The sequence below is a fragment of the Mesoplodon bidens genome, assembly GCF_964165515.1.
Source record: "Mesoplodon bidens genome assembly, chromosome: 2".
In the NCBI taxonomy this organism is placed as follows: Eukaryota; Metazoa; Chordata; class Mammalia; order Artiodactyla; family Ziphiidae; genus Mesoplodon; species Mesoplodon bidens.
In genome coordinates, this window is record NC_138177.1 from 107,186,630 (window position 1) to 107,204,463 (window position 17,834).

At 40.5% G+C, this 17,834-nt stretch overlaps 1 protein-coding gene across 1 annotated transcript in view; it reads left to right on the top strand.

The window, feature by feature from the left end:
* The window catches only part of LOC308613053 (uncharacterized protein), a gene marked incomplete at its 5' end in the record, with an annotated part of 63,058 nt that overhangs the window by 25,284 nt on the left and 19,940 nt on the right, over positions 1 to 17,834 (top strand). The window contains one exon of the mRNA XM_081225961.1: positions 4,233 to 4,310. The remainder of the gene's footprint in view (positions 1 to 4,232; positions 4,311 to 17,834) is intronic.

A 17,834-nucleotide genomic window follows, 5' to 3' on the forward strand; every position in this document is an offset into this window, starting at 1 on the left:
TGGCTTGGTTTTGCCCTACCACCCAGTTCTGGGATGAAGGGGCTGAGGCTCGGGTGGTGCCTAGACTAGGAGGGTCAAATAGGCTGTGGGACCAGTTTTATTTCTAGGCTCTGGGCCACTTGACCTGGCTCCGCCCAGCCCACTAGCGGAGTGCAAAGCCCGAGTTTCCAAGCCATGTACATGTCGGCCTCCAGAACTTCTCACAGGGTTAGCAACAAGCGGAGGATGAGATCGAAGTGTTCTGATCTTCTCTCCAGGTCATCTGTTTTTGTTTACAACAATATGTCATGTTATTTAAGAGGAGGATTTTAGGTAGAGAACATGGGAAATGGACATTAATAAAGACTGTTCTGACTTTGCGTTTATAATACAGGAGATTGTTCTGAAATGTAACAAACCACAAATTTAAAGTTAGAACACTGGGGTTCAAACCCCACTACATCCTATTGGCTAAGATATTTAGCCTCTGGTTTCTTGGAAGTGTGTGTGTTACATATACAACTTATAGGAGAGCTAGGAGTGAATGGGCTATCATATATATGTTACACCAATAGTAGTAGATGCTTGGTAAACACTTCTTGAATTTCTATGATAGTTCAAATACATTTTACTGAATTTAAAATTTTGAGATTATTTCTTCTCAGTGTTTTCAAAGACTTACTTGCTAAATTCATAGCATTCTTTTATTTTCAAAGCAAGGGATAAAAAAACTTATGTTTCTCAATATGCAGTCTATTTTGGGAATCAGCAATTCCTTTTTTTTTTTTTTTTCGGTACGCGGGCCTCTCACTGTTGTGGCCTCTCCCGTTGCGGAGCACAGGCTCCGGACGCGCAGGCTCAGCGCCCACGGCTCACGGGCCCAGCCACTCCGCGGCATGTGGGATCTTCCGGACCGGGGCACGAACCCGTGTCCCCTGCATTGGCAGACGGACCCTCAACCACTGCGCCACCAGTGTTACATTCAAAGACTTGTATGGTTCTGACACACTACTATTTTGAACTATAGCTTTTGTCATTTAATTAGTCTCATTTAATTTATTACATTATGTTGATGCTAATTATGCATATTTTACCTAAAAGGATTAAAAACACTTCACAAAAATATTTCCCACATTTTGTGCTTTCATTCTACAAATAGATATTAGTGATTTTAACCTAGTTTTCTCTATTATTCTCATTGAGGGACATTTGCTTACACAGAATCAACTTAGTATGTAGCCAAATTTTAAAATAAACAATTTAGAATTTTATTTTGTTCTTTCAGTAATGTAATGGCAACACCACAGGCAAAATTAGTCAGATTCAGTGATTTGTCCAAGGGCACACAGTTAATAAGTGGGAGAAAGTTAGTAGCCAAATCTGGGCAGCCTGACCTTAAAGCCTGAACTCTGACCAGCACACTACCCAGTCTCCTAATTGATGTCTTAGCCACAGTGATCACCATGAATCCGAAGTGTCTTCATAAGTCCCGGCTTCAACTATTCTGTCTCTTTAGTTCATGTTGATGCTCCAACTTGTCGAACTGTATTCCATATTCTGGTAAAATTTTAACATAGGTGGCAACCACGTGTTTATTGAACAGACACTTACATTGTGCTTACTAGTCTAAACGCTCTATTAAAATTAACTTAATCCTTATCACAACTGTATAAGCTGTGTATTACCATGTCACCTCCATTTTATACATGAGGCAATTGAAGAACAGAGAGGTTAAGCAACTTAAGCGAGGTTGCAGAACTAATAAATAGTAAATGGTAGAGCTGGGATTCTAGCCAGGCCACCTGGCTAGTAACCATTATGCCACATTGCCTCTATATTTGCGATAACAGTCAATGGAACACTTCTCATATGCTCAGCACTCAATTAGGGAGATATAGACAAAGACTTTACCCTTCAGTTGCACACAAATTACAATAATAAATAGTTGTTCAGAGAAGGGTAAAGTTCAGGCAGGCTAGAGCAGGCTCTGAATGTATGGCAGACGCTGCTGATTGTCTATGTTATCTTCAGGCTCTTCCTCTTCCTTTCTAACCAAATGCCAGTTTTGTTTAGGATAACAGTGTGCCCAGTAAAAGGTGGCCGTGCAATCAAGTTCTGGCCAATGAGTTGACAGAGGAAGTCTGCTGGGTGGGGCTTCCTGGAAAGCTATTATTTTCCTGATACAAAGGTTCAGATTCAGTTGACATGCACCTTTGACTTTTTGCCCTTGTCCTTGCCCTTTCTTTTTCCCTGGGACCCAGATACAATACCTGGAGTGGAGCAGCTATCCTACAACCATGAGGACTAAAGCCAAGTGCTAAGGATGGCAGACAAGGAAATTAGAAGCAGCTTGGTCCTTGATGATTTCTTTAAGCAGCTGTAGCAGTCCTGGACTTCTTGATGTGTGAGAAAAAAATAAACCCTTATATGGTTAAAGCAATGTAGTCGAGTTTCTGTTACAAGCAATTGAACGAAATCCTAACTTATACAGAAAACTTCAGGAATAGAGTATCCATTTAAGCTTTGAAGGTCAGGAATATTCAGCTAGGTTGGGGAAAAAAAGAAGCGTACTAGGTGTGGAGTGTGTCCTGCCCAATGACAAGGAAGCAGAACCAGCACAGTGTGTTCAGGGGAAGGTGGGAAACCAGCAGGTCTGGGAAGAGCATGGCTAACACATCTCTGTAGCACCTGAAGAAGAGCAAGAACGGTAAAGGAGCTGATGTATGAAATAGCGTGGAAAGGGCTGAGACTCAGTGAGAGATGAGCATTGGGCCACATCATGGATTTGGAGCTAAGATTTTGGACCTTATGAATACAGAGGTGGGAAGCATCAAAGAGTTTGGGGCAAGGATATGATATTAAAGAGCCTGCATACAGGTATTCTATAAATGCTATTGGATCTTCACACAGTCAATCCACAAATAGTTTTGAGCATTCTACTATGTGCCAGTCACTGTTCTAAGCCCAGAGTGAGAGATCAAGATTCTGTAAGATGATATAAGTTCAATTTCTGGGTCCCTAAACAAATATTTTAGAAAAGGGGTCCCATTATTCCTTCTTTTTCTTTTTTTGTTTTAATTAATTAATTTATTTTTTTCTTATTAGTCATCCATTTTATACACTTCAGTGTATACATGTCAATCCCAATCACCCAATTCATCACACCACCAGCACACCGCCCCCCCCACCCCCCGCCGCTTTCCCCCCTTGGTGTCCGTACATTTGTTCTCTACATCTGTGTCTCAATTTCTGCTCTGCCAACCAGTTCATCTGTACCATTTTCTAGGTTCCACATATATGCGTTACCATTATTCCTTCTTAAAATGATAAAACATGGAGTGTTTTGAGTAGGACTGGCTGAGTTCAAATCCTGGCTTTGTCACTTGACATCTCTGTGCCTCAGTTTCCTCAGCTGCATTATGCATCTAATAAAAGTACTTGCCACTTTGCTTAATTATGAGGATTGCATGAGGCAGGACTGACTCAGTGCTCCCTGTCTAAAGGCTGTCCTAGCTTCCCATTGTTCAGTCCCCCAGTCATGGAGCATCCCTGACTCCTCTTCTTGTGTCAGCAAATTCTATTGGATTTAACTTCAAAATATCTCCAGAATCCCACTGCTTTGTAGCACGTTCACTGCTATCACCTGGTCGTGGCCACCTTCATCTCTGCAGTGGTTACTTGGTGCCCGTTCTTCCCAGATGTCCTCTTTAGGACTAATGTGCCCATCCTCCACCCGCTGGTTATTGGTTGTTGAAAGCATAACCTGCTTCACTCAAAACGTACACACTCTTCCAAGGGGCAGCACTGTGAATACATTAGTGTTACGTGGCAAGGGGGAAGCCGAGTCACTAATCAACTGACCTTCAGATGGGGAGGTTACCCTGATCATTCAGGTGGGCCCAGTGTAATCACAAGGGTCCCTATAAATGAAAGAGGGGGCAGAAGTCAGTCAGTGAAGGAGATGTGACAACGGGAATAGAGGTAGGAGTGATGGGATTGCTGGAACTGGATTCTCCCCTAGAGCCTCCAGAAGGGTGGCACACTGTGAGATAATAAATTTGTCTTGTCTTAAGTCACTGTGTTTGTAGTACTATGTTACAGCAGGCACAGGAAATTCATGTGATTTTGGACAACTCTGAAGGGCCATCCCAGCTCCAAGAGCTTCCCCTAGGAGCGGCTGAAGCCTCAGTTGCCACCATCTTGCAGACTGGCTTCTCCCTCTGCCCTTATCTGCCTTCTTTGTGTCTTTACAGGTGTATTTCCCAGGCACACACCCCAAAAACCTTCTGCATGCAATTCTCCATCTCAGATTTGTTTCCAAGGAACCCAAGGTAAGACAGTCTCTCACATGAATTGTTGTCATGCCCCCTGCATGGTCTCCATGCTTATACCTTTAACTCTCTGCTGCAGGCTCTTCTCAACATAGTAGACACAGTGACTCTGTGAAAACATAAATTAGGGCTTCCCTGGTGGCGCAGTGGTTGAGAGTGCACCTGCCGATGCAGGGGACACGGGTTCGTGCCCCGGTCCGGGAGGATCCCACATGCCGCAGAGCGGCTGGGCCTGTGAGCCATGGCCGCTGAGCGTGCGCGTCCGGAGCCTGTGCTTCGCAACGGGAGAGGCCACAACAGTGAGAGGCCTGTGTACCACAAAAACAAACAAACAAACAAACAAAAAAACCCCATAAATTAGATCAAGACACTCCATGGCTTTCCTTTTCACTCGGAGTAGAGGTCAGATCCCTTAAAGTAACTGAAAGGTCCTTTCATAATCTTCCCAACCACCCTGCCAATTCCTCCTCTGCCTCATCTCCCATGACTCTCCCCCTTGTTCACTCCACTCCAGTCACACAGGCATCCTTGCTCTTTTTGAACCTGCTGGGCAAACTCCTGCCCTAGGACTTCTGCATTAACTCTTTTCTCTGCTCAATGCTACCTTTCCAGTGGGGTCCCTGATCACTCTATTTAAAATAGCAATTGCCCTTCATCCTACACTGGTACTCCCTATCCCTCTTACCTGCATTATTTTCTCTATGGGCCCTAGAACTTTCTAACATAATTTATTTATTTTTGTTAATTGTTTTTGTCCTCCTGCTAGACTATACCATCTATGAAGACGAGTATTTTGTTTATTTACTGCTATATCCCCAGTCCTCAGGACTGTGGCTGGCAAATAGCGGTCACTCATAAAAATCTGTTTGATGAATAAATGAATAAATGCAGGTACAGTATTTAGAACAGTGTCTGGCACATAGTAAATGCTTAATAAGTATTAGCTATTACTTTTTGCTGGTAGAGAAGGGGTCATGAGATTCCTGGCATTTCAGAGACGACTTATACTGGTATTTGATCCTATGATCCTGCAGGAAGAGGAAGATGAATCACATACACATATTGATCAGGACCTTCATTTCCTTGCTTTTATGTGTGTGATCTAACCCCGGGATGAGCTGTATTCTCTTTAGAATAGACTTGAAAGCAAAAGTCTGAGTCTCTCACATGGACGGAGGAAGTGACCAAGGACACGAGAAGAAGGTGTGGGCTGGAGTTCTTTTTGGAACCACAATTTGGGCCCAGGGAACAGAGGTCAGGAGAAGTCTGATCTGGCTTGAGGTCAGGCCTGATCCATCCCAAGACCTCTTTGAGAAATGGTGCAAGTTCAGCAGTTATACTGAGACAGGAAGGCTGATGGCAGTTTATACTGATTCTAAACTATTTATTGGAAGGACTGCCCTGTTTTAATGAGATTTCTGTGAAGAAAGAGCCCAAAGGTCTATTTCACATCCTTTTTTTTTTTTTTTTTTTTTTGGTATGCGGGCCTCTCACTGTTGTGGCCTCTTCCGTTGCAGAGCACAGGCTCCGGATGCGCAGGCTCAGCGGCCATGGCTCACGGGCCCAGCCGCTCCACGGCATGTGGGATCGTCCCAGACCGGGGCACGACCCCGCGTCCCCTGCATCGGCAGGCGGACTCTCAACCACTGCGCCACCAGGGAAGCCCTCATATCCTTTTTCATGAGCCTTATCCTTTCTTGAACTGTGTGCTGTCGGCCCAAGGTACTAGCCAAAGGTGAGGTCCTTTCTTTTCATAGGTTTTGGGGAAAGAGGCTCAGAAATGTACTTTGAGATGGGAAGGAGCCAGAGTATATGCATGTAAATTTGTAAGATATCCTGAATCCTAGGGAAATACACCCTCATCTTTAAAAAATATCTATTCTGCTTCATATATAGATTTGTATTAAACTATAGAAGAACAACATACCTAATTCTGCCATCTGTTGGTTGTCTGAGCATTTCGAAGAAAAGCTCTTGTGTATGAGGTACTTAAAATCATTGAGTCCTTGACTCCAAAATATAGATAATGCCTAAACTGTCAGGGACAGGAGGGGATTTGTCCTATTTTAAAGATCTTGTACGATAGACACTATAACTTTTGTTGCTGATTCAATCTCAAATTAGACAATGTCTTGGAATGTCTTAATAGCGTTGAAGCTCATTTAAATGCTATTTTGATCCCTGTTGATCATGTTAGCACCTATTCAGTTGCTAACCCTGGAAATTGCATGCTTGAGATATATATGAAGGAACTCCTATAATTTTTTTCCAAAATAAGGTTAATTCCTAATTCTTTAATAGTTTTTTTAAAGAGATGGGATGGGGGAGCTTTCCTGAAATTTGTATCATGTTCAAATCATGTCAAAGTGCCTCAGGATTTCCACACCTATCACACAGTGCTTGCTTATTAAAAGTTGAATTCCTAATTCCTTTAAAAATTAACCCATCTTTAAATATCTCTTCTAAATATTCAAAGGGCAAAACATGATATAGACAATAGAGGATTCCTTTTAGCCCTTGAATAACATACATCTTTGTTGTATTTCTGTTGATGGGAATTATGAGCTCTATCTCACATCCTTGTGTCTTGAAAACTTTTGAAATAACACACATTGTTGAGGTAAGGTTTTCACTTAGAAAGTTATAGTTCTTTTTTCATTGCACTTTTATTTAGTGATTTATTTTCCATCTTATCTCAGGACAAGATGAATTGGACCAAATATGCAACCTCATACCTCCATTCTTACTGTATGTATTTCATCTTGGTTTTGGTAGGCCACATTAGTAACCTAATTTTGAGTGAAAGCCTAATCTTCTAAGGTGTGATGGTCCTGTCCAGGGCTGCCTGCCCATCCCACCTGCCTGTCACACTTCACCCTCGTAGTCATGGCTCACTATGTCCCTGCTCTGTTGACATGGACTGATGATTGATATTTCTAGCCATCTGAGTCCACATCTAAATTATTTTTTAAATCTAGTTTCTTCAAATGTCATGTATTATAGGGCTGTGTCCACATCTTCAGATACTTTGCTGAAAGGAATAGTCAGTGAACAAGTTGCAGTCAAATGCTCTCCCTTCCTGCCTTCTCAAGTTCACCCCTGGGTCCACGTTAACGTGATGCATGCTTGAACTTCCACTTGTATTTTTAAAAAATTCTGTATCATCCTTTTCATTCCTGCTTCTTGGTATCTAAAGTGTCTCAGCAACATCTTCAAGCAATAATCAAGGGCATAGTTTCCCAAAACTATGGCATTCAAAGCATCCTACTTGGTTGTGTGCTGATTTTTTCCAGGCAACCTCTTTTTATTTTAGGAATATAACAGGAATCCAGAGCTAATGCTTTATTGCCCTTCTACCTTCAACATGACACTTCCTACCATAAGCACATTTCTAAGACTGTGACAGTCTTAAGGAGCTTCTATTTGCTGCTGATACTCTATCAGCTATTGTTTTTAAGCTTCCCAAAGAAGGCAGAGCATTTCTGAGAGTTAATTCAGACCATGTCCTGGTGGGAAACACCACCAAGATCATGTACTAACATGAACCTCACTATTAGCCAGAGATTGAATTTTTTTAATTGAGGTATAACATACAAACAGTAAAGTGCAAGAATCTTGTATAAAGTTGATGAATTATACACGCTCACACCTGATGTAGCCACTGCCTAGATCAAGACATAGATTTTTTCCAACATCCCAGAAGGTTTTCTTGTCTTCTTCAGCCCTCCCTCTTCCCAGTTAATACCCCACTCCAGGTAACCATGCATCTGACTTCCATCACCATAAATTAGTTTTGTCTGTTCTCTGACTGCATAATAAATGGAGCCACACAGTATGTGTGCTTTAGTGTCTGGCTTCTTCCTCATCAGTATGTCAGTGAGATCATTCATGTTCATATCTGCAGTGGGACTGCATTTTTCTCTCTTTTTTTTTTTTTTCCTATTGCTGTGTCTTATTCTGCTGTATCAATTTTCCACAGTTTGTCCATTCTACTACTGATGGACATTTGGATTGTTTACAGCTTTGGATGATTGTGAATAAAGCTGCTTAGTCAGAGATTTTTACCTGTAAAAGAACACTTAGCCACACACAAATTCTAGTATTTGGACAATCCTTTATGTGATGATAGACACTGAGTAGCAAACCAGATCAAGAACCCTAGGATGCTTTTTGTAAGACACTGAAAATCTATGTGTCATTCAGGTTGAAATCAACTGTAAGAGCGCAGGCAACAAAAGGAAAAAAAAAGATAAATTGGACTTTATCAGCTTCATGGACATTTGTGCACCAAAAGATACTATCAAGAAAGCAAAAATGCAACCTACTGAATGGGAGTAAAATATTTGCAAATCATTTATCTGATGAGATTAATATCTAGAATATATAAAGAATACCAAAATCTCAACAACAAATAGATAACTCAATTCAAAAAATGAGCAAAAATATTTGAATAGACATTTTTCCAAAGAAGATACACAAATGGCCAATAAGCCCATGAGAAAATGCTCAACATCATTAGACATCAGAGAAATGCAAATCAAAACCCCGTTGAGATACCATTTCACAACTACTTGGATAGCTATAATTTTATTTAAAAAGAAAAGGAAAATAAATTGGAGAACTTGGAAACCTCATGCACTACTGGTACAAATGTAAAAATGATGCAGCTGCTGTGGCAAACACTTTGGCAGTTTCTTAAAAGGATGAATATAGAACTATCATATGACCCAGCAATTTCAGTCCTAGGTAAAATACCCCCAAAGAATTTAAAGCAGAGACTTGAACAGATATTTGTACAACAATGTTCATAAGAGTGTTATTGACAATAGGCAAAAGGTGAAAACAAAGTGTCCATCAACAGATGAATGGCTAAACACATATGGTATATACATAAAATGGAATATTGCTCAGCCGTAAAAAGAATTGAATTTTGATATATACTACAACATGGATGAAACTTGAAAACATTATGATTAATGAAATAAGTCAGACACAGAAGGACATGTATTGTATGATTCCACTTATGAGGTACTTAGAACGAGCAAATTCACAGAGACAGAAAGTATTATTAGAGGTTACTAATAACCTCTAATAGGTTAGGCAGAAAGGAGAAGTTATTGTTTAATGAGTAGAGAGATGTTTTTGGAGGAGGGATGATTAAAAACTCTTGGGTGTAGATAGTGGATGGTTATACAACATTGTGAATGAATTTAACTCCACCCAACTGTATACTTACAAATTGTTAAAATGATAAATAATACATTATGTATATTTTACCACAATAAATAAATCAACTGTAAGTATAAACAGTATTTCTTTGGTATTCAATCATTCGAGACATTCTTATTGAATATTAGAGAGTATTAGTGTTAGGTACTTGCAGAAAGAAAGATGAATCAGACATAATGTATTAGCTTCCTATTGCTGTTGTAACAAATTGCCACAAACTTAGTGGCTTAAAGCAACATACATTTATTATCCTACAGTTCTGTAGGTCAGAAATTCAAAATGAGTCTCAACGGGAAAAAAATCAAGGTACAGCAGAGCTGTGTTCCTTCTGAAGGCTCTAGTGAACCAGTTTCCTTGCTGTTTCCAACTTTTGGAGACTGCCTATGTTCCTTGGCTTACAGCTCCCCCTCCAGCTTCAATGAAAAGCAGTTACATCATTTTAACCCTGCTTTTGTTATCACACCTTCTCTGTCTCTGACTGTCCTGCCTCCCTCTTTCATTTATGTGGATCCTTGTGATTACATTGGGCCCATCTAGGTGATCCAGATAATCTCCCCATCTCTACAGCTGATTAGCAACCTTAGTTCCATGTGCAACTTTAATTCTCCCTTTCCATGTAGCCTATCATATTCATAGATTACAGGGATTGGGACTGGGATTGTCATCTTTGGGGGGTCATTATTCTGCTCACCGCACATACCTTCCTGACTTCAAAGATTAGCAGGGAAGATACAACCATAAAATAAGTCATGAATGGTGCAGCTGAAGTGCTCTGAATTTAGGGTGAGAAAAATTATTTTTAGGGTGAGAAAGATTATTCCAGCGGAGAAAGAGAATCTATAAACTCTTCTTAGAGATTATATAGAAATAATACCAGGGTGCCCTCTATGTCAAGGACTTTGGGGTTCTCACAGCTTCGTGGCATATGTGAGCTACGTTCCACATCTAATGGCCAGGCATGATCATAAGAAAGCAGCTGATCAGTCAATGCCAGAGAGTGATCCACAGTGGCTACCCAGCAGCAGGATTCAGGTGGGTCAGCTGGGGGGACAGGACAGCTGTGTTGCTGCTGCTTGACAAGCAAGGCTACCGGGACCATTAAGTCTCAGTGTGATCCACAAATGACTCTTGCCCACGGTACCTGCTGGTAAACCAGAAGCTCAGAGAAATGTGAATTCTGGCACTAGCATCAAAAGTAAGTGTGAGACAGACATAGAGAACAGACTTGTGGTTGCCAAGGGGGAGAGGGTGAGGGAGGGATGGAGTGGGAGTTTGGGATTAGCAGATGCAAACTATGCAGATGCAAACAGAATGGATGAATAACAAGGTCCTACTATATAGCACAGGGAACTATATTCAATATCCTGTGATAAATCATAATGGAAAAGAATTTTATAAAATATATATATATATATATATGTATAACTGAATCACTTTTCTGTACAGCAGAAATTAACACAACACTGTAAATCTATACTTTAATTTAAAAAATATATGGCTAGGTTAGGTGGGCCAATCTAACCAAATGCTTTTATATCTCAAAAAAAAAATCAATATGAGAGACCTAGAAATAAATGGCAGCCTGGCCCTGTGATTCTCTTACACACAGTGTGGCTACAATTTGAGTTGCATACCAGTGTTTGCGTTTGCTCTGGATTAGCCAAGAAGTGACCTCACCAGCATTTTCATATAAATGGCTGCTAATAGAAGTCAGCAAGACCCACTGTATCTTTTGATGTAAGATTTTTCTTAAAAATGACATCTTTGTATCCTCACAGTAGCACCCAAAAAGCACTTTAAACTCACAGACAGAGGTGGGCTGGGAAACACTTCTCTCCAGGTGCAAAAGTGACACATTCTGTGCCCCCAAGACACAGCATCACAGAACAACTCTACTAAACATCCAGGCATATAGAGCAGTGGCCACTACAGGATCCCTTCCCAACCAGTGTGCTTCGGTTTTGTCCTCCATGTTTGTCAGGGAATAAATTAATCCACCGGAGGCATAATATGTGCTCAATAAATGTTTAATAAATGCATGAAATGGGAATAAGCAAGTGACTTCAAGTACCTAAAATTCTTAACCCAGATCTAGGTTGTGGTTCTGAAGGATCACACCTCTGTGATCACGCCCATTTCCTTGCAGTGACCTCATGTCTACACACATTGTTGTTTAGTCCGTTTAACAGACTTGTTGCCAGTCTGTGTGAACTCTAATTAGAAAATCACATTTAAGGATATTAGAAAAAAATGTATTTAAAGTTTGTCTTATAAAAACAAGAAATATTTTCATTAGCATCTTTGCCTTGGTTAAAGGAAAACATTGTTGGACCTCTGCAGCCTTGCTTGTGTCCTACCTCCAAGGGCACATCTGAACCACCAGATGAAGCTGGCTGCCCAGGGCCCAGGAGTTTGTGCCCTTTCTCTCCTCTACTCAATGACATCAAGGAATAATAATAACCTGTTTCATCTGTGTGGCTCAAGGTCTGCAAGGCCCAAAGTATTTCACTGTTTACCCATGAGAGGATGTTTGGGAGAGTTGCTTGTGAATCTCTAGACACGGCCAAGGTGCCACCCCAGACTCATGATCCCCTTAAAACTGGAATGTATTCAAGGATGCGTGAAGTCCTCAGGAAATCAGATGCCCCATCTTTGTTTAGGTCTGGCATAACCTTTTATGTCACTTTCTCTTTTTCTTCTATCTCCTTCCTTCCATGTATTTATTAATTCAACAACTATTATTGAGTACCTACAGTGTGCAAGGGGCTGATTAGGAACTGAAGATTCAGCTGGGAATAAGACAATGGTCTTTGCTTTCATGATTTTAATGTACTAGTGAGAGGGTAGGGTCATGAACAAGGGAACTGATTAATTAATGAAATATCCTCAGATTATAGGTATTAGGAAGGCAGTAAAGAGGGTGCTGTGATAGAGAATCATGTGGGGAAAGTGTGTTCTTTCTTATGTACTGAAATGTGTGTAAATGGACAGTTGTCTGTAAGTGTGTGAGTAACACTGAACCAGCCTTTTTGTGGCAGCTCCTAGAGGAAAAAGCTTAGGTTAGTTTTCCTGGTAAAGGAGGAAAATGAAAACTTAAAATGCCAGGGCAATTCATCTTGTGAGGAACTCAGAGAGTAAGGGATATCCATCTTGTTTATCATAGTGTGTCCAGTGTACAACAGCATGCTGGCATACAGAAAATGCTCCAAAAAAAAGTAACAGTTGATGGAAAAACCAACCGACCCTGAAAACATATGTTTATAAGACCAGTTCTTTCTTTTGTCCTAGGTAGAAGAAAATCCAGCAGTCTTGAGTGATTTCCAGACACCTTTCCATACATGGCAGACTTTGATGGCTTTAGGCAGGACCTTCTGGGAAGGCACCTAGTAAAAAGTACAATACGTTCAGGGATGCATGGAGAACTTTCTTCACAGCCTCATACAGGAGGTCAAACCATAGGAGGACACCTCCTGGAATTATCAAGACATTGATGCTGGCAGATTGGATGTTTGGGTAAGGATTATCTCTTGGGACCAGATTGCTATTTATCAGAAGAAAAGGAACACTCTTGGCCCACCCTGGGAAGAGTTCATTAGGAAAACACAATACCCAATTATAGCATTTACCTTCTAGTAATTTATTTAATTGTGCACACATCAGTCTCTCACTCCAATAGACCATAAACTTCTCTTGGGGCAACCTAAAAAGTCTGACAGGAAGAAGGGGTCAAATCTTGTCTTGAAGCTGTATTTTCATAATAAGCATGTATTTTGAGATTACAGGTTTTACATGAATAAAAATAGCATTTTCACTCTTTCCATTAGATTTCACACTTTTTTTTACTATCATCATCATCACGTGATTGGGTAGCTTTGAGGTGGCTGCTGAAGATTATGGTCAGGCCAACTCCTGCGGCCCCCTACATGTAATTTTATTTATTTATTTATTTATTTATTTATTTATTGTTAGCTCTGTTGGGTCTTCGTTGCTGCACGCGGGTTTTCTCTAGTTGTGGCGAGCGGGGGCTACTCTTCATTGCGGTGCATGGGCTTCTCATTGTGGTGGCTTCTCTTGTTGCAGAGCATGGGCTCTAGGTGCCCAGGCTTCAGTAACTGTGGCTCGCGGGCTCTAGAGCACAGGCTCAGTAGTGTGGCACACAGGCTTAGTTGCTCCGTAGCATGTGGGATCTTCCTGGACCAGGGCTCGAACCCGTGTCCCCTGCATTGCCAAGCAGATTCTTAACCACTGTGCCACCAGGGAAGCCCCCCCACAAGTCTTTTTCTTGTTGATTTCTTAAATCCCCAATGTTTAGCATATAGTAAATAATTGTTGCATTGAGCTTAAACACTGAGAATAAAGAAGTAATTTTAAAAAAAGAAAACATAGTTATACAAGTGTTAATCTTATTCCCCAATACTTGTATTTTGAATGTGTTTCCCATCATTAGTTATTTTTGGCATTCCCAATGTGATCTACAAGAAGCTGCAACAGGATAATCATACTGAATTCAAAAAAATTCATCGCATGCCGTCTCCAATAGAGTGTACTGGAGACCACAGGGGAGAGTAGAGAGGCATATTGTCTTAGAATCTTTAAATTTAATATTTAAATATTCATTTAAGTGTGTGAACAACAAAGATACCCTACCGGCTGGACGCACGTCAGACATTTATACCTACTGTCCCAATCCTCCCTCTCCCACCCAACCGATTGACCCCCCAAAGGCCCCCCAAGACCGGGGAATCTCTAGAGATAAACTGTCATGAAAACCCCATAAGCTTTCCTTCCCCAGGATATGGCATTAGAGAAGTGATCTCAGCTAAAACGATTATCGCTGGGCTACTGCCAACAGAGAATATTGTATTCCCGGCTTAATGATAATACAAAAAAGAAAATGTAAGTTGAATCCAAATGAAATATAATTCTATCTGCTTTTTATCCAAGTGATTTCGGTGGACAGAAAATAGGGGCTCTGCTGAGAGCAAATTAAATGAGTCCTGGGATACATCACAGTGGCTTTTAGGGTGGTGAGGAGGGTGGGTTGGAGAGGGAAGGAAGGTCACACCCCCTCCCCAAAGGCAAGTCTCTGAGTGTCTGAAAAGAGAGGGAGGTGAGGGTAGATTGAAGCCCTGCCTTACTGATATTCCTCCCCAGAGGAGTGTTCTTCCCTTGGAAAATCACTGCTGTAAGCAATGGGGAGTCACAGAAGATTCTTGAGTAGGTGAGTGGCAGGACCAAAGTAGCATTTAGGAAGCTGAATAAATATTTGTTGAATGAATGAATGATTCAGATTAAGGGCAAGACAGAGACATGAATTTGGCTACTTCTGAATATGGATTTTAATAAAGGATTTAGAAAAAAGGATTAGAAAATAATATCCAATCAATACCATAATTATAGTTTTAGGTTATTTGTAGCTTTCTATCTGCTTATTCTTAGGTTAATGTAACAAATGTAACAAAGGTGTTAAAACAGATCTGACTTGTGGAGGTGATAAAATGCAGCTCTACTTTTGTTTTTACTGATGACATTTATTTTGTGTGGCACTCTTTTCCTGTCCTGGATAAACACGATTCACCTATAGGTAATAGACTGTCAGTCCTGTGGTCATTTTAAGTCACAAACACGACCTAAGACACATTAGAACACACAGCTCTGGGAATAATTAAAACCCTGAATTCTATTTAATGTCAAATCTTGCTTTCCCTGGCCCACATTTGTCTGGCAGCTCACATTTCCCCTTTATTTCTCTTTTCTTTCTTCTCCTTCCTCATTAGGCATACTCCTAGGGTTGGAACACAGAGAAAGGGAAGACGGGCGCAGGAAATGATCTTACTTCTGCTGTATCTGCCGTTCCTTGGCTTTGTGCTGAGTTAGGCTCATGTTTAAAGCTGACATTCTCTTGAGGGCACTTTCGGATTCTCTGGAGATGTGTTTGTTGATGCCCCTTTTTCAGCTGGATGCCCACCCTCTCCTCTGAGAACCCACCCACACACTGCTGGGGTCCCATTGCCCTTTCTAGGTGGTCCTTTAGGGGGATCCTAACAGCCTTAGGATGGCAGACTCTTGATCCTGGGGGCTCTGTATTGGGAAAACACGTGTACTACTGATGGAGGGGGTGAAGTAATTTCCCAGACAAAGTGGCTAGTTGCCTTGACGCCATCATCCCCAACACACTTTCTCTCCTACCCTTCATATTTTCTGGGGCAGAAGTTAGCCCTCAGCTCACTGTGTCTCCCAAACTTCAGACAACACCTGCCAGACTCTCAAAGTGGCCATGTTGAACACCTCCAAGGCTTGACCTCCTTTATTTCCTCAGGGGATGAGAGGTTTTGAGGTTCTTAGGACAAATTTCTCCAAAGAAATCCTTCTCTCTAGATCTTTCCTCTTGCCTCCCATTCTTCCAAAACGTTTTATACTTTGGAAATGCAAAAGAAGCCCCTGCATAAATATTCTGAATTTTTAAATCAAACCTCAGATTTCTTTTAAGAGTCTTCTTGTGGCAGTCTGTGTCATATATACCTTGGTACCTGAGAGCTATAACATCAGTCCCTCTAGAGAAATTGAGGTGAGAAGTGTTCTATTTAATATCAAGTTACATTCACTTTAAGTAGGGCATTCTATACAGCAGCTTTAATTCCACTCACTTAATATTCTTGTCCTTTCAAAGTCTGAAGTTGAAAGAACTTCCAAAGTACTCAAACTGGCAAATGATATCTGCAATCTTTTTTCATTCGTAATTCATTAATTTATTAAACATAAAAATTAAAAGCAGAGTGGGCTGCTACTTTTCACCTAATAGGTTAATAAATATTTAAAAGTATGGTAAAACTTAGTAATGATGTGAAAAAAACTTTCACAAACTGTTAGTGGAAGTAAACACTAATGCAAAATTTTGGAAGGTAATTTATTAACATACATCCAAATTTTAAATGCAATCTCTATTGATTGCAACCATTGCCTGACCTTCAGAGACAGCTCTGGGTTGTGTAGAAGATTTCACAATTTGAGGGGCACTCTTTAAGAAAGAGAATGAAAAATTAGGAATACAAAATTGGATATGAAAGCAAATATTTACTTAGAATGAGAAAAAAATTTACAACAAATTACAATTTTAAAATGCTGACTGATACCAGAAACAAAAAAATCCAGAAAAATTACATGATGCTTTGTGAATAAATTATCTTATACACATACTTCTAGAATTTCTTTTGAATTTTGATATGATTCAAGAATTCTGAATAAATATAGAAAATTATCTGAAATTAAGGCATGCACAGGAATAATTAAAATGTGTCAAAACACTTCTACATTGCATTATGCTACTTGATTATATAATCACATTATTTTTATATTACATACATTGATTTGTTTATAAATATGTATAGTGATTTTGTCCCTGGGTTGTCTCTTTAAGTTCTTATGCTCCATCAATGGATAATTTTTCACCTCTTTTTGTCTAAAACTGCTGATTCTCTTCAGGATGTGATGTGATCCAATATGTTGGATGTATAAAATATGTAACCAAACAAATAGACATGGTCACCATGGGATTAGCACTGGTTTGTACCCTACAAACCCAGGAATTCTGATAACTTCCATTTTATAAGATTTACACCGAAAAAGAAAAAATATATTGTGGGTTTAGAATTGCATACATTGCTTATCAAGTATATTCATGGCAGGACAGAACTTTTGCCTAGGCATCTGTGAGAATCAAATACTCTGCTTATAACTGTACATATCTGAATATTGGCAGAACTTTCTCAGACTAGCTTCTGCTTCACACGTTTGAAAACTCGTTTCTCCTTCATTACCCACATACTTCCAATGCCTGGTGAATAGATCACATGCATGTCCCAGTATGGCCTCTGGCATTGCCAAAGTAGGCAGTGGGGATATTGCCTGAAGCCATCCCTGCACCAGAATAGCTAGCAATAACTTAACTAGATGTGAAAGTGAACCGCATAAATATAACCTTCTTAATATAAACCCTATGTGTCTTCAACTCAGCTTCCCCTTAGCTGAATCCCAAGCAGCCCGTGGTCTCTCTAACACCAACCTACAAAAGAGCGAGTGTAACAGAGCGTAAGTTGGAGAGGAAAGAGACTGAGGTCCTAAATGACTGTGGCTAAAATAACTTTCACATTTTACAAAAGCATGTGATCATGTGAACACATTGCTTGGGCCCCCAAACAGGGCCTAGAAAGGGGCCTGAGCACATGAGGGGCCTAGATGTCATTAACTTCAAGGTCAGTCTGCCTTGCCAACCAGGAAGGAACCCTTTTTGGATGA